Source organism: Cervus canadensis, chromosome 8 (assembly GCF_019320065.1).
Source record: "Cervus canadensis isolate Bull #8, Minnesota chromosome 8, ASM1932006v1, whole genome shotgun sequence".
Lineage (NCBI taxonomy): Eukaryota > Metazoa > Chordata > Mammalia > Artiodactyla > Cervidae > Cervus > Cervus canadensis.
In genome coordinates, this window is record NC_057393.1 from 12,952,727 (window position 1) to 12,974,728 (window position 22,002).

Sequence of the window (22,002 nt, forward strand, 5' to 3'; positions counted from 1 at the left end):
GTGCTATATCATGATTGTGCTAAGCTTGATGAACTGATTTGGAAACTTACTATCTTTTACAGACTTTATAGGATTATTTATACAAAATGGTAATGATAGTTTCTGGAAAGAAAAGAAATAGCCTGTCAAATCATCTGGGCCCAGAGTTCTTCTAAACTGTTTTTTCAATTCTTAGTTTACTCTTTTAGCTTTTTGCAGAATTGCTGATCTGCTCAGATATCCTGTTTATTTCTTCAGACAGTTTTGACAATTTACAGTTTCTTACAAAACCATCCATTTTATTAACCTTCTAAAATTTAGTGTCATAGAATTATGCATATTATTTCAAGATTTAAAATATATTTCATATCTTTGTTTATACCCCTTTGCTTATTTCTAATTCTCAGCATCTATTATTTCTTTCTTAAAAGAATTTACAGTATCTAGAGAATTGTTTATTTTCTGTGTTCTCCTTTGTTTTCTGATTAATTAATGTTCCCTTTTTTATATTTATTAGTGCTATCTTCCTACTTTCCTTGGATTTGCTGTGTTGCAAGAAACATTTCCCTCTTCTTTAAAGACTGAAATCAGAAAACTGATTTTTTTCCCTAGAAAAATTACAAGATGCTTTATTGACAAGATTATCAGCAGTGGTAAAGGCTTCCATGATCCTCTATGTATTAGTCCATTTACACATTTCATAAAACAAATTTATTTCTTAAAAAGGATGTGCTACTGATTTGTTTTTACATGTCTTTAGAGAGATGTGGGCTGTTACAGGAGGTCAGTGTATTTTTCACATTAAGCATGGCAGGGAGCAGTATCAATTTCCTATCACCATCTGAACCTTCAGCTTTCCTGTGCACACATAGACAGGAGTCCATCTTCATTTATCTTCCATTTGCAATTAAAAGCTCTGTTTAGCCTAATACTTCTCAACATGATCTTGTGTCCCATGGTGATATTTCAGAACAATGACAGCTCATGATTTAGGGTTGTAGAGACCTACGTGGAAATGTTTTTAATAGAGAAAAGGCAAGCAAAACAACAAAAATTTATTCAGCAAGTGTTTAGTCCTTGGATGGGAGCTGAGTTAGAAAAGTGGAGAAAATAACCCTGTCCTTGAGAAGCTCACAATACTGTCCATTATACAATAGGTGATGTGCAAATTGTTTTTCATGTACTTTGTGCTAATCCTTATAACAACTTTTCATTAAAAAGCAAGATAGGGGAAATTTCCTGGCAGACCAATGGCTAGGACTCCATGCTTTCACTGCTGAGGGCCTGGATTCTATCCCTGGTCTGGGAACTAAGATTCACAAGCTACACAGTGCCACCAAAAAAAAAAAAAAAAAAAAGGAAATGGGATTGGGATTGTCTCCATTTTGCAGACAAAGAGCTTTGCTCTAGAGAAGTTAAATCACTTACCTATGGACACATACCTAGTAAGCTTTAGTATTCAAACTAAAGTCTCTCCAAAGCCAAAACCCACATCCTTTCTCTTGGTGGTTTTCAGACTTCAAGAGTCCCAAGGACCATGCACATGTTCCATTTTCTGTGCATATCTGGATCTGGATACTTTCTACTGACCTGGCCAACACTGAACTAGCTTTTCTTTCATCTGCTCTCTGTATGAGGCTTTCACATAAGACTTCGTTTGAAGAGTCTTATGGAAGGTCTTGAGAAATCTGTATGTAGGTCAGGAAGCAATAGTTAGAACTGGACATGCAACAACAGACTGGTTCCATATAGGAAAAGGAGTACGTCAAGGCTGTATATTGTCGCCCTGCTTATGTAACTTATATGCAGAGTACATAATGAGAAATGCTGGGCTGGAAGATGCACAAGCTGGAATCAAGATTGCCGGGAGAAAATATCAATAACCTCAGATATGCAGGTGACACCACCCTTATGGCAGAAAGTGAAGAGGAACTAAAAAACCTCTTGATTAAAGTGAAAGAGGAGAGTGAAAAAGTTGGCTTAAAGCGCAACATTCAGAAAACTAAGATCATGGCATCTGGTCCCATCACTTCATGGGAAATAGATGGGGAGACAGTGGAAACAGTGACAGACTATTTTTTTGGGCTCCAAAATCACTGCAGATGGTGATTGCAGCCATGAGATTAAAAGATGCTTACTCCTTAGAAGGAAAGTTATGGCCAACCTAGATAGCATAATAAAAAGCAGAGACATTACTTTGCCAACAAAGGTCCGTCTGGTCAAGGCTATGGTTTTTCCAGTGGTCATGTATAGATGTGAGAGTTGGATTGTGAAGAAAGCTGAGCACCGAAAAACTGATGCTTTTGAACTATGGTGTTGGAGAAGACTCTTGAGAGTCCCTTTGACTGCAAGGAGATCCAACCAGTCCATCCTAAAGGAGATCAGTCCTGGGTGTTCATTGGAAGGATTGATGCTGAAGCTGAAACTCCAATACTTTGGCCACCTCATGCGAAGAGCTGACTCATTGGAAAAGACCCTGATGCTGGGAGGGATTGGGGGCAGGAGGAGAAGGGGACGACAGAGGGTGAGATGGTTGGATGGCATCACCGACTCGTTGGACATGGGTTTGAGTAAACTCCGGGAGTTGGTGATGGACAGGGAGGCCTGGCGTGCTGTGATTCATGGGGTCACAAAGAGTCAGACATGACTGAGCGACTGAACTGAACTGATGGAAGGATTGTCTTCTGCTATTAAATATCATTCACACTAGAGTTCCAATTCCAGTCAAAGCAGCGTGTATTGGGTTAGCCTTCCACTGATAGCAATTATAAAAGCTAGAGGAAAATTATACACGTTATATATAATATGTTCTATGGAAGTTGCATTTTGTATATATGTAATCTATGGATACCTCTGTTGGCAGGCACTGGAGAGCAATCCAAGCAGGCAGGAGCCAGAAGAAGCACAATCCTTGAAGGATATGGAAGAATTGAGCTAAGCTCCGTCTTATGTACTTACCTCTGTTTTCCCTGCTGAGGGCCTTTTCTGGTTCAGGAAAGCACAGGGTATCAGCCAAGTAGAAAGTGGTCATCTCACTGGGCCAAAGACCACTGATCCACCCAATCACATGAGCTAAGAAGGGGTGGGAGAAGCAAGATTCTTGATGAAACTGAAGACTTGCTTCCCTTCTCCTGATTTCTGGCCTCCAACCCATTCCCTGCGTCACTGCAGTAGCACCCCAAGCCTGGCTCCTGTGTATGTGGCTAGCGTGTGAGAGTGGAACTAGTGATTCTCCTAGTCCAAGGCCAAAGATCAAGTGGAGACCCTGAAAGCCATTTCAGGGAAGACAGGCCACATCTCAGTGATTGCTTGGCAGGCAATGTCTCCTTGAGGAATTCCCCTGGTTCTTTTCATGGTCAAAAAGAACATAAAAAGTTGCATTTCTGGATTTCAGTTTTTCATTTGAATTGGTAGAGTGCAGTGCTGAATTTCCACCAAAGGACATCCAGCCAACAAGCTGCTGAAGGGTCTTTTCTGAGCTGAATCAGAAACATGGGGGGCTCACGGATACATTACAACTAAGTTTTGGGCAGCCTTGGGATGGAGGGCTAGACTGGTCCTAGCCGTGTGTTGAAGGAGAGAGAACTTTTTATGCATGATTTCAATGAAAATTCCAAATAAAGAGAAAATAGGCTAGAAACTGAATTTGATTTCTATCATTTGATATTTTTACTAAAATGATAAAACATTTTGGGCGGATCTTTAAAAAGCAATTTGACAAATAAATATAGAATATATTCCAGACAACTTTGTTTACATTTTTTAACTGGAAGAGACACAGAAAAAGGAATAAAATAAAGTAGCTGTGTATCCCACTATTAGTTAGTAATAAGATTTGCTGTGTATGAGGGTCTCCCATGTACTAGAGGCTTGACACAGATATTGTCAAACAATCTTCGTAAAGAAACAGAGACCCAGAGATATCGAGGGGTTGCTTGAATGGTGGAGGGAGGATTTGAACTCAGGTTGATTCACTCCAGAGCCCAAGCACTTCCCAGAATGCAATACTGCTCTCGCTATAGGCGTGAGGTCATCTTCAAGACTGAACACCAGCGGTCTCTTCGTTTTGATCCCTTGAGTCTTCCTTGAAGACACCAACTGGCTCTGAGAGTTGACATCTCTGAAGATAGAAGTCTTCAGTATTCAGCCTTACACAAATGATTCTTTTGAAATTTGGAAACTCTGTTACAGTTTTATGACTCAGAGTCTGTCCTATTTAAACAACTACAAGTCATAGGCATTTTTGTTTGATGTTCGGGGCTGCTAGGAAGGGTTCTATCCTGCCCCTTCCCTTGGGATCTGCTAATATCTGCTGATATATCTAGGAGTGTATGTTTTATTACTGGATAAAGAAGGAGGGCTTCCTTTGTGGCTCAGCTGGTAAAGAATCCACCTGCAACGTGGGAGACCTGGGTTTAATCCCTGGGTTGGGAGGATCCCTTGGAGAAGGGAAAGGCTACCCACTCCAGTATTCTGGTCTGGAGAATTCCTTAGACTGTATTGTCCATGAGGTTGCAAAGAGTCGGACCCGACTGAGCACTTTCACTTTCAAAGAAGGAGGACTTCAGGAGGGAAGAGGACCGTGGGATAAACAGAGGAGGGAGAGGATTTGCTAAGACTTGCTGCTTGGTCTAGGGAAGACCTACTGTGGTTGAAGGGTTGAAAGTTGGAACAGATAGAGCTGTTTCCATGAGAAGCCTGGGCTAAGTTAGATTCTGGACAAAGTCAGAGCTGCTTTGGGGCTCAGGTGACAAAAGAAAGTCACAGTATGGGGAGGTGCCTACTGCCTGTAGACTGGAGAGCTGCGGACACTCAGGTCAACGGGAGGGACCCTGGGGTTCATGATGGCCGTGGCCCTGGGGAGCCTTCCCCATGGAAATTTAAGGACCCAGATGTAGACTCACGGGATGTGGCAAAAGAGGGAGAGGCGAAGACACTACGTGGTGACTGCTGCGGGCTCACAATGACACAGCCCTTCGATCCTGGAGCGACCGTGGGACAATCTGAGGGGACAAAGTGTTCAGTTTTAAGCTGAGCAGAGATTGTGCCACTATCATTTGGGTGGAAAGAAGCATTCTGTGTCAATATACAGAATTTTAGAGTTAAACATGAGTTCATTTTAATATATTCCCCTTCAGATACAAATAAAAATTCAATCAAACAAAATGATCCATTTTTCCCCACTCCACCCCACTACCATGCTCAGGACTATTAAATCAGCCCCAACTCTGGGGTCCCTGTCTCCGAGCATCACTCTAGTCTATGTACTGTTTTGTTGCCCAATTTTATTTCTCTTTTTGTTGTTCTTCAGTCACTAAGTAGCGTCTGACTCTTCGTGACTCCATGGACTGCAGCATGCCAGGTTTTCCTGTCCTTCACTATCTCCTGGAGTTTGTTCAAGTTCATTTCCTTTGAGTCGGTGATGCTATCTAGCCATTTCATCCTCTGCAGCCCCCTTCACCTTTTGCCTTCAGTCTTTCCCAGCATCAGGGTCTTTTCCAAAGAGCTGGTTTTTGCATCAGGTGGCTAAAGTATTGGAGCTTCAGGTTCAGCATGAGTCCTTCCAATGAATATTCAGGGTTGATTTCCTTTAGAATGGACTGATTTAATCTTGCAGTCCAAGACTTTCAAGAGTCTTCTCCAGCACCACAATTTGAAAGCATCAAGTTTTCAGCACTCAGCCTTCTTTACTGTCCAACTCTCACATCTATACGTCACTACTGGAAAAACCATAGCTTTGACTAGATGGACCTTTGTCAGCAACATGATGCCTCTGCTTTTTTAATACATGTCTAGGTTTATCATAGCTTTTCTTCCACAGAGTCTTCTTGGTGGTTCTTCTTTAGTTGCTAAGTCGTGTCCTACTTTTGTGACCCCATGGACTGTAGTCTGCCAGGCTCCTCTGTCCATGGGATTTTTCCAGGCAAGAATACTGGAATGGGTTGCCATTTCCTTCTCCAGGGGATCTTCTGGACCCAGGTATCGAACCCAGGTCTCCAACATTGCAGGCGGATTCTTTACTGACTGAGCTAGGAGAGAAGCCCTAAGAGTCATCTTAGATGGAATATATTTTCTCAGTTCAAAAATTTCAGTCCTTTCCCCTGCCCTCCTCTCTCTCCCCTCTTCTCTCCTTCCCAAACAATTGTGTTCAGATGCCCTTAGGTGGGGCCAGACAAGGGTGGCGTCTGCACAGGGTGTCTGGGAACCCAGTACCTGGTGGGGGGCGGAATGTGTGGTGGAATGAGCGTGTCGAGGGTGTTTGTGTCCAGTGGGGCGGCCTAGTGAGCATGGCAGAGCTGTCCTAGAATGTGAGAACCTGTGTGGCCTGGCAGGGGTGACCTCCCTCTGCGTGTGGCGAGCTGGGGGATCTGTGCGTGAGAAGAGGAGGGTGGCCTCGCACAGGGCCTGCAGCCCGCACCGGCTGAGGGAGCGTCTGTGTAGAAGGTGGTTCAGCGGGTGTCAGAGCCCCAGTGGAGTGATGAGGGTAGACACGTCGGGGAAGAATTTGAGTTCCTTCCAGTTCCTGAGATTCCCAAGACCAGTCTCACTTCTCTTTTCCTGATTCCGGCTTATTTAGATCTGGACATCACCCCAGTGACTTCCCGAGATGCCGCCCACCAACTTTTCCTTCTGAAGCCCGTTAGAGTTGGGCATTGACTCTTGTAAACAGAGAGTCCTTCGGTGACACATGGGGATCACAAGGCCCCCCACAATCAGCAAAAGTAGGTCTGCCACGAGGCCTGGTTAGGGGTGGGGGGACAGCCTGGCAGTAAGGCCTGGCATCAGGGTGCCAGTGCAGCCATTTAGCTTTGTCTCATGCAAGTTGATGAGAAACAGCAGGAAATCACACTCAGACTTCCAGAGGCTTCTATGGATATGCCCTCAATCTACTTCTCCATTTATAATTACATGTATTAACAAGTTCATGGCGGTGATACATGAAGAAGCATATTATGTAATCAGATTGTCTTTGATGGTATAGTTAATACTAATGTGATGATTATGTGTGAACATTTAAATATATGACACTCATTATCAAAAAGTGATTTAAGGACCAGACATCATTTTTTTTTTTCTCCCCCAGATTCTTTTATGTTCTTTGTCTGTATGTTTTTACTAATTCAGTAGGATGGCACATGTCTAAATCACTCTTTAGTGAAAAGACCTGGCTGGCATTCTCTTAGCTGTGACAGTCAACTGTCCCCAGTTCTCTGGAATCCTTGGGACAAAAGCTGGTCTGAGTCCTTCTCCAGAACTGGCCCTACTCATGCCCTTAGAAACTGGGATAAATAAAGTGGAAAGTCAAGGGGTCACAGATAGGAGAAGGACTAGCTGGGGGCCATCTCTGAATATCTGTGTCGCCTGGCACAAGCCAGTTAACCCCTCTGGGAGTCATTTAGAAACTTGGGTAGAGAAAATGTCAGCCAATGGAAGACAGATTAAATAAATTATGGTGCATTCAAGAAAATACTCTACAACTTTTTGAAAGAATGAGGCTGGTAGATCTCTTTGCTTTGACAGATTCACGATCTGTTGTTTGAAAAAAGTCTTCACATCGGTAACATTCTATTTTTTTAAAAGTAATTAAAATATACACATGGACAAAAAATGTGGAGAAATACGCACCTAATCATTGTTGATATTTAATTCTGAGAGGTGAGATTACGGAGGACTTCTACCTCTTAGAGCAAGCATTTCTATAATATTTTGGACATTTTATAATATAAAAAACTTCTTTTGTAAACAAGGGCAAAAGATTAATAAAAATTAACACATAAGTAGAGAAAAACCAATATTCATTACCTTCCCTTCATGCTCCAGAACACTTTCCTAAGGCAATTGTCCTTTCTGCAGTTCTGGGCCATGATGGTAATTGGGAACCTGTTGGGTCTTTGAGAAGCTTTGAGAAATGTATTAATTTTGGCACAAAACCAGGACTGAAGCAATAGGAATTACACGCTGGTGTGTGGTTTGGATACATCATACATGGAAAACACATCAGCTCTGTGGGTGCCTCTGGGGCAGGTGATTTCCAGAGATGCTCATTCCTGTGCTGTTCTCGCAGCTCATAAGTGTGAGTGGCGTTTCCTTCCTCTGTCCTGTGTGACCTCCAAGCCCCTCCCAGCTGGGGCTTTCTTCTCTAATTGCCTTATTGTCTCAAAGTCAAAAATGCCACCTGCCAGGCACCTGCCAGCACATGGATTGTAACTCCCAGACCCATCTTGGTTCTGTTTGGGGATCTAGGCTCTTGGAGAAGTAGCTCAGGTCACAAAATGAGTTGAGCTCCTCCATGGCTGGGAAGTGGATGGGTTTGAGTGTGTGTGTGTGTGTGTGTGTGTGTGTGTGTGCACAATGTTCACAAATACTCTTGCTCTGAGTTCCACTGACATGCAGCAGCCCGATGTGGAGATGGCTGTGGGCTGTGGTGGAGAGAGACGACTAAGCGCAAGGTCTGGGCTAGAGAAGGAGAGGGAGTCTCTGGCTGAGTCCTCACCCTATGTAGAGGAGGCTGGGAAGCACCTCTGGGCTCACCCAGGCTTCAGGGCTGATGACTGGACCCCTGGGAGCAAAGCTGAGCAGAGGAGCAGTGATAACAGGGCAACCCTCGTACACTAAGGGTGGGTTTATACACATTTTCTGGGCACCAAGTAACCCTACTGGATGTCACATACCCTTATTACCTCCTCTATTGAAACATGATTGAGATAGAGTTTCCAGTTACCTAGGCATGTTGGACTGTGGTATTGAAGACTCTTGAGAGTTCCTTGGACTGCAAGGAGATCAAACCAGTCAATCCTAAAGGAAATGAATCCTGAATATTCACTGGAAGGACTGTTGCTGAAGCTGAAGTCCAATACTTTGGCCACCTGACATGAAGAACTGACTCATTGGAAAAGCCCCTGATGCTGGGAAAGATTGAAGGCAGGATTAGAAGGGGATGACAAAGGATGAGATGGTTGGATGGCATCACCAACTCAGTGGACATGAGTTTGAGCAAACTCCGGGAGGTAGTGAAGGACAGGGAAGCCCGGCATGCCGCAGTCCATGGGGTCCCAAAGAGTTGGACACGACTGAGCAACTGAACTGAACTGAACTGAGGCATGTGGGAGGCTCAAAGCCAGATCACAGATACAAGTTAATGACGGTTTTCACCTCTGACGTTTGTGGGAGGTCAGTTGGATTCAAGGACATGTATTCGTTAGATCAGGATAGGCTAGACCAATGGCTCTCAAACTGCGATTCCTGAGTAGCAGCCTTAACATCACCTGGGAACTTGCTGGAAATGCAAATTCTTGAGCTCTTCCCAACTGACCTATGAATCAGAAACTCTGGGGGTGGTTCCCAGCAATTTGTGTTTCAACAAACCTTTCACGCAATCCTGGTGCAGGCTCAAGTTTGAGAATCACTGGGTTAGATTATCCAGCGCCTTGAGATATTAAGAAAGAGGAACAGGGCAGCCCTCCTTCACTTTTTTAGCTATGCCATTTGAAATTTGTTTTCTCCATAGTTGCTAAGATTGAGAAAGAGAGGATGGGGTCTTTTTGCTCATAGCCCATTGGCTGGAACTAGTCACATGACCTCACCTAACCGCAAGGGTTGCTGGGAAATGTGGGGGACCACATGGGTATTTAGTGAGCACTCTGCCCTGCAGGATGGTGGTTAAAGAGACCATATATAATCTTATTTGTTGAGTTTTAGTTTAGTTTTTTTTTTTTTAACAAGAAACACAAATTAATGTATTACCTTTCTGATTTGAAAAAAAAAAACCAAAACAAACCAAGGTTAATGAAAAAGTAGAGTTGCCCTGTGGTGGCGTGCATTTGTGTGTGTGTGTATGTGTGTGTGTGTGTGTGTTGAGGGATTGGCAGTTATGTGCATGGAAGGCTGGGTGGCAAGGGAAGGTGTGTCTCAGACACAAGAGATGATAAGGATCTTGGATTCTTCTGCTTTCATGTATTATCTCATTTAAACCTCACAACAATCCTCTTTGATGGGTGCTGTTACAAATCGCACTGTATGAAGTCAGATTCTGAGTCTTTCAAAAAAGTTACTTATTTATTTTATTTTTGGCTCTGCTGGGTCTTTGTTGCTGCACAGGCTTTTCTCTAGTTGTGGTGAGCAGAGGCTACTCTCTAGCTGCGGTAAGCAGGCTTCTCATCGTGGTGGCTTCTCTTGTTGCAGAGTGCCAGGTCTCGGGGTGTGTGGGCTTCAGTAGTCGTGGTACAGGGGCTCAGTAGTTGCAGCTCCCAGACTCTGAGCTCAGCAGATATGGCATGTGGGCTTAGCTGCTCCGTAGCATGCCTGATCCTCCCAGACCAGGGATCGAACCCGTGTCTCCTGCATTGGGCTATTGCACATGCAACTCTCTTTAAAATCCTTTATAAAGTTTCGGCTGCTTCACCCAGTCTTCTCTCTTTTCCTCCACAAACCCTTTTGAACTTCTCCAGCTTACTCGGCTTCAGCCTCCAGCTCCCAGCCCCTCAGATTTGCTTGACTTAACATAATTCAGAGCCAAACAAACACCTAGCAAAGTCAAACCGCTTCACTGGAGGAGTGACGGGTCAAGGGTGGTGGGTCTGTTGCTATCTGTGTACAATTCTTTCTCCTACATCTAAATTCCCAGTTGACTCCACATTCCATCAAAACTATGAGCAGACTTAATCCAGCCTTGCAAACTGCTACCCGTCTGGTCATCCTGAGAAAATAATAATTACCTTAACAATGCTCTTAGTTGACAAGTGGGAGCTGGGGATAGGGAGAACATTTCCAAAGAAATAGGAGCATATTTCCAAAAGAGGCTGAGTAAGTGGAGCTGGTGCATGGAAACCCAGTGACCATGGTCAAGGCACGGCAGGATGTGTATTCTCAATGAAAAGACACCTTAAATCATGAATGTTTGAGGATAAAGGAGGTCAAATTCCAACCAGTCATTTTCCTGAAGACCTAAGCTCTTTCAAATGATAGGAGGAATGAGGCATCATTAAAAAAAGGCTTCTTTTTTTCATTTGTATGGAGATGAGTTGGAGAATGAGGAATGACTAGGGAAGCACAGGATGAAAGTACCAGGCATTTGCCACTTTTTCTTGGAGGAGGCATCTGTATGCAGTAACCCTCGATGCCGGCAAAGCCTGCTTTTCCCATCAATGCCCTTGTCGTGGTGCTGCAGAGGGATACCGAGGCCGCCTTCTCTCAGTCTCGCAGTTCACCTTGAGCTTCCACTGCAGCCGACTTCCAGCCTCTGGCAGCAGCACGTCATGGGGGGATGCTCGGATGCCCGTGGCATCATGGCACAGCTGACGTGGTGCTGAAAGTCACTTCCTCTTTTCCTGGCCCCTCTCCAGGCTGGAAGTGGTCTTTTTCCATCTGAAATCACCCACAGAATACAGTCCCTTCCAAGGCTGTCTGTAATGGGCCTCAATCTCTTCCACTTAGAAACCCTGACCTCCAGGGCACAGCAGACCTCTCCTGACATGGCAGATGTCTCTGGGGTCAACAGTACTATCTTTGGGGCTTCCCTGGTGCTCAGCTCATAAAGAATCCACCTGCAGTGTGGAAGACCTGGCTTCTATCCCTGGCTTGGGAAGATCCCCTGGAGAAGGGAACAGCTACCCACTCCAGTGTTCTGGCCTGTAGAATTCCATGGACTGTATAGTCCATGGGGTCGCAAAGAGTCAGACAAGATGGAGCGTACTATCTTTGGGAATTTTCTGGTGGCTTAAACAGTAAAGAATCTGCCTGCGATGTGGGAGATCAGGTTTGATCCTTAGGTCAGGAAGATCCCTGAATGGCTACCCACTCCAGTATTCTTTCCTGGAGAATTCCATGGACAGAATTTTGTATTCTTCTGGATAATATCTATGTGTTTAATTTAAAATATGTTCAAAATGATTGCAATTTCTACTCCCAAGTCTTTGACTAGAATAGATTCTCCAGAAAATGTGCCATGATTTTGCTGGGGTTTTGCACATCCCTGGCTCTCCACGGGGCACACTTGGGGGTACTCAGGCAGATTGATGCCCCAAATTGTTAACTTGTCATCCAAGGCCTTTTTCAAGTGGTTTTGATCCACATTTCCCACTTATTCCCCAGGAGACCCCAGTCGGTGTATGCCTTGATTTTCCAGGCAGCCTGTGAAGCTGGGCACTTCTCTTGCTCGCCTTCTGCCTAGCAGAGTGCTATGCTGTGTGCTTAGTCACTCAGTTGTGTCCAACTCTTTGCGACCCCATGGAATATACAGTCCATGGAATTCTCCAGGCCAGAATACTGGAGTGGGTAGCCTTTCCTTCTCCAGGGGATCTTCCCAACCCAGGGATCGAACCCAGGTCTCCCGCATTGCAGGCAGATTCTTTACCAGCTGAGCTATCAGGGAAGCTCTCCCCATGGAGTGAAGTGAAAGTGAAATGAAGTCGCTCAGTTGTGTCTGACTCTTTGTGACCCCACGGACAAGACTATAGCCTACTAGGCTCCTCCGTCCTTGGGATTTTCCAGGCAAGAGTGCTGGAGTGGGTTGCCATTTCCTTCTCCAGGAGATCTCCCTGACCCAGGGATTGAACCCAGGTCTCCCGCATTGTAGGCAGATGCTTTACCGTCTGAGCCATCAGGGAAGTCGCCCCATGGAGTGGTAACCCCCAAACTGTATCTCCAGCCCCTTCCAGAACAGCTTAACCTCCCAGGGTGCCATACTCAGAACGGCCAGCAGATGGCACCAAGGTGACTGCTAGAGCTGCCCGCCAGGTCTGTGCTTTGGCTCTGGACCGGTGACAGCCGTGTGACAGTCTGTCTCCCTGGGCCACATTCCACTACTCTCATCTCAGCTCTGCCCTTCCAGGCCACCCATTCAGCCTTCCAGGAGGAGAGTCAGTGGGAGTGAAGAAAGTCGGGTGAGGATTATCCCCTCCATGATTCCTGCCGGTGTGGGGATGGAGCAGGATGTGGCTGATTCAAGTTTCCAGAAGAATCTCAGATTCCCATTCTGTATCAGAGAGGCTCCAGGCAATGTAGAGAAGGCGGTTCAGTGGGAGAAAATTTTCTATTAAGTAACAACAGGACTTTATCAGAAGACTATGACGCTAAGAAATGATAGTATATAGAAACACTGCAATTGTGGCTACCACGACCACCATCGCCATCATCACTACCACTATCATTGTTACCAACCATATGTGTAGAGCTTTGCAGATTGGAAAATGCCTTACGTGTGTTATATACTTTCTGTCATGCGTGCATGCTCAGTTGTGTCCGATTCTGTGACCCTATAGGCTGTAGCCCGCCAGGCTGTCATGGGATTTTACAGGCAAGGATACTGCAGTGGGTTGCCATTTCCTCCTTCAGGGGATCTTCCTGACTGAGGGATTGAACCTGAGTGTCTTGCATCCCCTGCATTGGTGGGCAGATTCTTTACCACTGAGCCACCTGGGAAGCCCCATACTTTCTATCACTTGATCCTTATCAGAGACATTTCAGAAAGTATTGGCAACTGTGTTTTCCATCTACACAGTATGGTTGTTCCGGTGTCTTTGGGAGAGCTCCAGAACATCAGAAAATGTATGTGTGTGGGGGTGCCTCTAATGTGAGGAAGAAAGGCCCCTTACACTTTAGAAAGAGAAGAGAGAGCAGCTGAATAGGGGAGAAAGGCCACACTGGCCCTCCTACCTTGGAGGGCTCCATGAGGACAGCAGTGGGTGACATGAGCCTGAAGGATGGACGGCTTTGCTCCTCCTTGGCACTGCATACATGGCTGACCATTGGCAAGACTTTTGAAGTTTACTCACTGGCCTTACATCTGATATTTTTGGTAGGATTACAAGACTGCATAAAGTCACTCAAATGTTCATAATAATGGTGCCAGCTTCTCCCAGGAAAAAAATAAAAGACCTGGTGCAGCCAGACTTCCAAAGATATCTGGTACAAGGGAGGTTTTATCTGAACATCAGTAGAAAATGAATGCCTGGAGACCTAAGGTGTTTCAACAGGCCATGTCTGCCCCAGCCTCTGAGCATTCCAAATGGGGAAACATTCCAGGCTTAGCAGAGAAGCTCTGTGGTCCTTGTTCAGAAGGCCAGCTTTCTCTGGGGAAAACCTGTAGAAAGGAGCATGTCCCGCCCCCTCCCCTTTATCTGCTGGTGTGGGTGGCAGGAGGCCTGCCTTTATTGAATGACCTGTGTGCATGTCAGTGTCAGCGCAGCTGGTATATGAACAGATTCTGTACGACTCTGCCGTGAATGAGGCCACAGGAGAGGTACAGCTCAAGAAGGAAGAGAGACAATCTCTATTACCCGGTTTTATGCATCTAATATCACAAGCAAATATGGACACCTGGAGACTATCAAACCAAAATTAGAAACTCATTGGAAAGAAAGGACAGTATTTGCACAGATCGCCCATAAATCTTCAATAGCTAACTCTCCTTGGGCATAACATCAAATGTTCACTTTCTTTTTAGTGTCTCATTAGGAAGAAAATTTATTGCCCAACTATTGAACTATGTCAATTTTTAAAAAACATTGTGTGAATATTTCCAGGAACTGCATGCTTGATTTTACATTAGCTTTATGCCACTGAACAGGAAAAGGCCTGGTCTCGCCAATGATGAAATGACACTAATCATGAAATTAAAGGAGATAGCATGTACTCAGTTGGAAGCGACAGCAGTTTCCCATAAATGTATCACAGCCCTGACTCCCTTTGATAAGTTAGAATGACATCATTCCCTCCAGCCCAGACCAGGGCACAATCTACTTCCCCCGCTCCCCCACTCCCAGCGCCTTCCTCCTCTGTCTAAAAGTGGGTCCAAAGAGAAGGCTTCAGAGGCACCAGATTCTTATGATGGGATGTGTTTCCCAGCTGTGCTTGCTCGCCTGCCTTGGTGGGAATAGCTTTCGAAGGACCAGGAAGGAAAAGAAAAACGTTGAACAAAAATCAATGAATTGCATATGGTGCCCGTTAAAAATAATAAACAGGCAGAAGATGAAGGACTGAACTTACATATGTGAACCTGTCTCAGCCAGGGTGCTGGCATCCAGAGGGAAGGAGAATGGCTGCTTCCTGTTCCTATAGTCCTGCTCCGGATCCCACTGGATTGGCAAGAGCTTCTCTGAGCAGCTGGGGAGGGGAGGGCGGTGCAGGGAGGTGGAGGCTGCAGGGAAACTTGAGGATATACCTGGCCCTAGTCTCCATCTTCTCTATGGGCTTTTCAAACAGAATGCCTCGAACCAAGTGAGAGGGAGATGTATAAGCAGCTGCAAAAACTTTGGGAAACTAGGGGAACATGGGAGTAAGCTCTGTAACCCTGAAATCAAGTCTCCACTCATAGCTGAAAATGAGATTAATCAAGTTTAGTCCATGTATGGCTTTTCTTCTCAATTCTATCCTGTTGTCTGCCTATCATCTCTCTGTCTGTCTCTCTCTCTATCTACCTATCCATCAATCCATCCATCTGAGACCCATAATACTTATATAGATCTAGAACAGAGAAGAATCTTCTCAAGACGATCTAGAGGATGGGGCATGGAATAACTAGACATGAGTCCAATTTTATCTCCAACCTTAGATTTATGATTTGGGTCCTTAATTAAAAGTTCCCTGGGTCAATACCCTTTAGCCTTACAAAAATCATTCTCCTCTATCAGTATGCTACTAATATTGATTTTTATTTTTCAGTTAATATTTGAGTGTGTTTACTTGGTTTAAGGAGCTGAGAGGTATGAGAAAAGAATTTATACACAAATAGCTAGTATTTGAATAAATAGATGTAGGATACTATTTTGAAACTATATATGTGTTGTGATGTGTGTATATGTGTGTCTTTATATATGTGTTTACACATGTGCTTTTTAAATTAAAAAAATTTTGTTATAAAATTAGACACAGAAAATTACATAAAACCAATATTGTTTTAGCGATTTACTTTAACATGAGTATTCCTGTAACTACAATATAGGTCAAGAAATAGAATTTTGCCATCTCCTTCTTGTACTTTTTAAATTTTAAAAATGTGTTAGTTTTTTTTTTTTTTTAAACTCAGCAAAGCCTAAAAAGGCTCACATATAACTGCCCAGATAACCCCAAAGACCTTACTAAGAAATAAAACACATGTTTATGGTTGAAAAGTAAAGGTGTGCTTTTAAACATCTTAAATACCCCTAAACCCAAATTCAGGATTCTGGCAAAAACTCAAAACTTGTTTGAATTAAAAAAATCCCAGTGTAGATTATCTTATTGCAAAGCAGAAGTAGAGACAGAGATGTACAGAACAAAGGTATGGATACCAAGAGGGGATGCGGTGGAAGGAACTGAGAGATTGATATTGACAGGTATACACTATTGACATAATGTGTGAAATAGACAGCTAATGAGAACTGGGAGCTCCACTGAAGGCTCTGTGGGGGATGTATGTGTACGTACAGCTGATTCTGGAGCAGGAAACGGCAGCCCACTCCAGTATTCTAGCCTGGAAAATCCCATGGATGGCGGAGCCTGGTGGGCTATATAGTCCATGGGGTTGCAAAGAATCAGACACGACTGAGCATGCGGGCACATAGCTGATTCACTTTGCTGCATAGTAGAAAAAAACATAACATTGTAAAGCAACTATACTCCAATAAAAATTCATTTTGAGAAAAAAGAATATAAGAAAACAAAACACCCCTGCCCTCAGTGTATTAGTTTCCTGTGGCTGCTACAAAAAAATAGCACCAACTGGGTGGTGTGCTGCTGCTGCTAAGTCACTTCAGTTGTGTCCGACTCTGTGCGACCCCATAGACGGCAGCCCACCAGGCTCCGCTGCCCCTGGGATTCTCCAGGCAAGAACACTGGAGGGGATTGCCATTTCCTTCTCCAGTGCATGAAAGTGAAAAATGAAAGTGAAGTTGCTCAGTTGTGTCCGACTCTTCGGGACCCCATGGACTGCAGCCTACCAGGCTCCTCCGTCCGTGGGATTTTCCAGGCAAGAGTACTGGAGTGGGGTGCCATTGCCTTCTCCGAACTGGGTGGTGTACGACAAGAGAAGCTGACTCACAGTCCTGGAGGCCAGGAGTCCAGGATCAAGGTGTGTCAGCCCAGCCATGCTCCCTTTCTGAGCTACTTCTCGTGGCTGCGGGAACCTTGGCGTCATTCCAATCCGTCCAATCTGTGCCTCTGACATCACCCGGTGTTAGCCCTTTGGGTCTCTCTCTGTCTCTTCTCCTCTTCCTATAAGGACACTGGTCATATTGGATGAAAATCCACCCTGCCCCCATATGCTTCATCTTAACCTACTTCTGCATTACCCCTCCTTCCAATAAACTCACGTTCACACAGATCAGGGTGAGGGAGTGGCCATATCTTTCTGGGAGACATAATTTAACACACATCAGTTAAGAAAGTGTCTTCCTAGGGTTCATGTTAAATTGTATAAATAAGATGACTTAACATTTTATTGTTTTAGAACAATCTGCTGAAGAAAGGCAACCAAGATGCTTTCCTGTTTGTTTTTTCCTACGTGTCCAGGTAAGTGTAATGACCCCGATTTGGGCAATCATTAAACCAGTCTCTCCAGCATTTTCACTCTCACCTTCTAAGAGCTTGGACAGGAGAGCTGCAAACAGCGTTTTTTGCCACACGGGGGCGGATGGCAGATGTCACAACTGCGTGCGTTTTCTCAAAATCCTATTTGGGTCAAAGCACTTGGGGCTGCTTTCTGGCTGAGGCTGAGGGAAGTCCTGCTATTGCTTTCTTCAGGGGAAGAGTGTGCAAAGGTGCTTTGAGGGCTTTTTGCTCTGCATGAGATCTGTCACGGGGAGAGCACGAAGCCTACTGAACTGCAAAACAGATCTTGAAGCCGTTCATTCCTCTCCACTGCACTAGCTCTAACTGCCAACACCAGCCTCTTCCACTCTTCACACAGCCGCCGGACTGATCTCTTAAAAGCCTCAGTCAAACTGTTCCCTTGTTTTCTAGACATTCTATGGTTCTCCCCTCAGTTCCTTTGCAGTTAGAATGGAATCTGTAAGGCATGGTCTGCAGGCCTCTCTTCTACAGTTTGCACAGATACCTCAGAATGGAGCTGATTCTTTTGGCCTGACTTGGGTGATACACCTACCCCTGAACCAATCCCCATAGCGCAGGCACATATGACCCTCTGATAAGTCAGATGCCTATAGTGGGGTGGGATCAGCCCTACCCTGACCACATTCACTGTGGTAGGAGAGCAGTGGGATCTCAGGGACCATCAGGGGAACTGTTCCTACAATAGAGAATGTGAGAGAGGCAGCAAATACGGATGTCCGCCCCATGACAAAGGGACACCTGTCTCCCTCTGGTAGTGTAACATCCTGTGCTGGCAATCTGGGCCCTCAGGGAGGTGGATGGACGTAAAAGAAATGAGAGGAAAGTGTTTATTTAGGAGCCCACCACAAGAAATATGTGGGAATAAGGAAGAGAAGAAAATGACCAATTAAAACCTGGGGAAGTGGTGTTATGTTCAATCTCCATTTCCCTGGAGATTCTGCAGTCAGTGCTGGAAAGGTCAGCCATGTCTTGCAGGAGATCTCTTCCAGGGACACTCAGATGGGATGCTGGGGGCTATAGTCCAGGGACTGGGGTGGGGGTAGAGACTTCTATCTTCCTTTCTGCTTGATTCATTGTATTCACCTTTTGGCTCCGGATCAGAAAGTTGGGAGAGAGGGTCAGACAGTTCTGATGGGAAGAAAGATGAGGCACTCCGGGAAGAAGCACCAGTCAGGTTGGACCTAGGGTGCATTGATCTGATGGGCGGAGGGGTGGGGTGGGGGCTACACCAAGAAGAGAGAGTTGGCATTCCTGGGTGGAGGGGTTTCTGCTGGTGCAGCCGCTGGCTGGCTCAGAGCCTCGTGTTTCCTTCTGCAGCTCTGATGCTCTCTTCTACACTCACAGGGTCAAAGACTGAGTAAATATTTTGTTAGGCAAATATGTAACTTATGAAAACTGAACACACATGTGATAATGCTTTCAAGCCAGCAGTGTGGCGTTTGGTGAAGAAACCAGTAAGAGGGAATATCCAGAACAATTTGGGGGGTTTTGCACAGGAAAGGGCTTCCTTGCTCCACTTCGAAAGTTATTGAGGACACCTACATGCTCAAGAAGTCAGAACTGGCGACCACCCCAGCACAGATCTTAGTCATCATCCCTGAAATAAGACAGCAAATGTGACCTGGTAAAGAACTGTCTGGTGGCCATGCTTGCCCAGGGTCATCTCCAGAAAACGCTTCCTGTGCCATCCACAAAGCATTGAAAATTCATCGAGTCTTTATCAAAGTCAGTCCAAGCAAAACAGAAAGGAGTTGCATAATTCATAATTCATTACAAAATGTCATGAAATATCTCTCCATTCTTCCAAATCTCTCTGAGCCTTTCAGATGAGTTTTCTCATCTGTAAAAGCTGGAAAATAATTTTGTGCACTTCACAGGGTTTTGGAGAATACCAACGGCAATGATGACGGTGCTGTTGGTGCAGATGGTGACTGCAGCCATGAAATTAAAAGACGCTTGCTCCTTGGAAGAAAAGTTATGACCAACCTAGACAGCATATTAAAAAGCAGAGACAGTACTTTGCCAACAAAGTTCCATCTAGTCAAAGCTACGGTTTTTCCAGTAGTCATGTGAAAGTCTTCAAAGCTGAGTGCTGAAGAACTGATGCTTTTGAACTGTGGTGTTGGAGAAGACTCTTGAGAGTCCCTTGGACTGCAAGGAGATCCAACCATTCATCCTAAAGGAAATCAGTCCCGAGTATTCATTGGAAGGACTGACGCTGAAGCTGAAACTCCAATACTTTGACCACCCGATGTGAGGAACTGACTCATTTGAAAAGATCCTGATGCTGGGAAAGATTGAAGGTGGGAGGAGAAGGGGATGACAGAGGATGAGATGGTTGGATGGCATCACCAATTCAATGGACTTGAGTTTGAGCAAACTCCAGCTGGCGTGCTGCAGACCATGGGGTCACAAAGAGTCGGACACGGCTTAATGACTGAACAACAGCAGCAAGAACTCTTAAGTATGGCCATAGCAGCCGCCTCCCCCTTGCCTTCCTCTTCTAGAAGGCGGAAAAGTGGAGAACTCACTTCCCTGGATCTCAGCTAGGAATGATGTGGTCTGGCTGATGAAATGGAAGTGGATGAGTGCTGATGATTCCCAGGAAGACTTTCTTTCCTTCCTGCTTTCCCTCAGAAATGCAGACATAATAATGGGAGCTATACCTGCCATTTGGGAGTCATGAATAAAAGTTTAGGAGAATCATAGAGACTTCAGTCCTGACATAGCAGAACCTGTTGAACCAACACCAGCAGAAGGCTACTGGACTTCTTTTCTTTTTAAATTTGATTGGCATAGAGTTGACTTACAAGGTTGTGTTAGGTTTAGGTGTGCAGCATTGGATTTCTTGCATGAGAAGAAAATAAGAGAAACCTCTTTAGGTCCTGTGTCAGAGTATGGCCTGAGCTTCTGCAACAAAGAAACCCTAGGAATCAGTAGCTCAAACCAGATAATTCATTCTCTCTCTATTATAGCAGTTCATAGACAAGAAGTACAGGGTAGGCAGGCTTCTCTAATCCAAGAGGTCACCCACGGTCCCAGAATTATTCTGGTTGTGGCTTTACCATTTCCTGGATTGTTGCTGTCTGTGACATGTTCAAGGTTGGCTTAATAAAATCGCATTTGCATTCTGGCCCATTGGAAGGGGCAAGTAGTCACCTTTGTAATGGGCATGACTCAGAAGCTGTATATGTCACTACTGCTCACACCCCATTGGCCAGGCCTTAGTCACATGGCCTTGCCTACCTGCAAGGAAAGCTGGTAAATGTAGTCTCTACTTGGGTGAATAGCTGAGGATGAGGTTGGGAGTGATTTTATCTTTAAAAAGAAGATGAGGAGAATGGATATTGGGTGGCCATTACGTGTGTTGATTGTATTTTCTGTTTCAGTTAAATGGGTTTTCTAATCAAAACATTAATAATAATAATAAAATCTTAAATTTCAGTTCAGTTCAGTCACTCAGTCATGTCCAACTCTTTGTGACCCCATGGACTTCAGCACGCCAAGCCTCCCTGTCCATCAACAACTCCCAGAGTTTACTCAAACTCATGCCCATTGAGTCAGTGATGCCATCCAACTGTCTCATCCTCTGTCATCCCCTTCTCTTCCTGCCTTCAATCTTTCCCAGCATCAGGGTCTTTTCCAATGAGTCAGTTCTTCACATCAGGTAGTCAAAGTATTGGAGTTTCAGCTTCAGCATCAGTACTTCCAGTGAATATTCAGGACTGATCTCCTTTAGGATGGACTGGTTGGATCTTCTTGCAGTCCAAGGGACTCTCAAGAGTCTTCTCCAACACCACAGTTCAAAAGCATCAGTTCTTCGGTGCTCAGCTTTCTTTATAGTCCAACTCTCACATCCATACATGACTACTGGAAAAACCATAGCTTTGACTAGACAGACCTTTGTTGGCAAAGTAATGTCTCTGCTTTTTAATATGATGCCTAGGTTGATCATAACTTTTCTTCCAAGGAGTAAGCGTCTTTTTTTTTTTTTTCTTTTCTTTTTTTTTTTTCTTTTTTTGTTTTTTTTCTTTTAAAAATATGGAACGCTTCACGAAATTGCGTGTCATCCTTGCGCAGGGGCCATGCTAATCTTCTCTGTATCGTTCCAATTTTAGTGTATGTGCTGCCGAAGCGAGCACTAAGCGTCTTTTAATTTCATGGCTGCAGTCACCATCTGCAGTGATTTTGGAGTCCAAAAAAATAAAGTCTGTAACTGTTTCCATTGCTTCCCATCTATTTGCCATGAAGTGATGGGACCAGATGCCATGATCTCAGTTTTCTGAATGTTTAGCTTTAAGCCAGCTTTTTCACTCTCCTCTTTTACTTTCATCAAGAACCTTTAGTTCTTCTTCACTTTCTGCCATAAGGGTGGTGTCATCTGCATATCTGAGATTATTGATATTTCTCCCGGCAATCTTGATTCCAGCTTGTGCTTCTTCCAGCCCAGCATTTCTCATGATGTACTCTGCATAT

At 44.7% G+C, this 22,002-nt stretch overlaps 1 non-coding gene across 1 annotated transcript; it reads right to left on the minus strand.

Moving 5' to 3' along the window:
- Positions 1–21,561: 21,561 nt before the first annotated feature.
- Positions 21,562–21,668, minus strand: LOC122446973. Its single transcript, XR_006271103.1, has one exon. It is a non-coding gene; the product is annotated as a U6 spliceosomal RNA (small nuclear RNA).
- Positions 21,669–22,002: the final 334 nt, after the last annotated feature.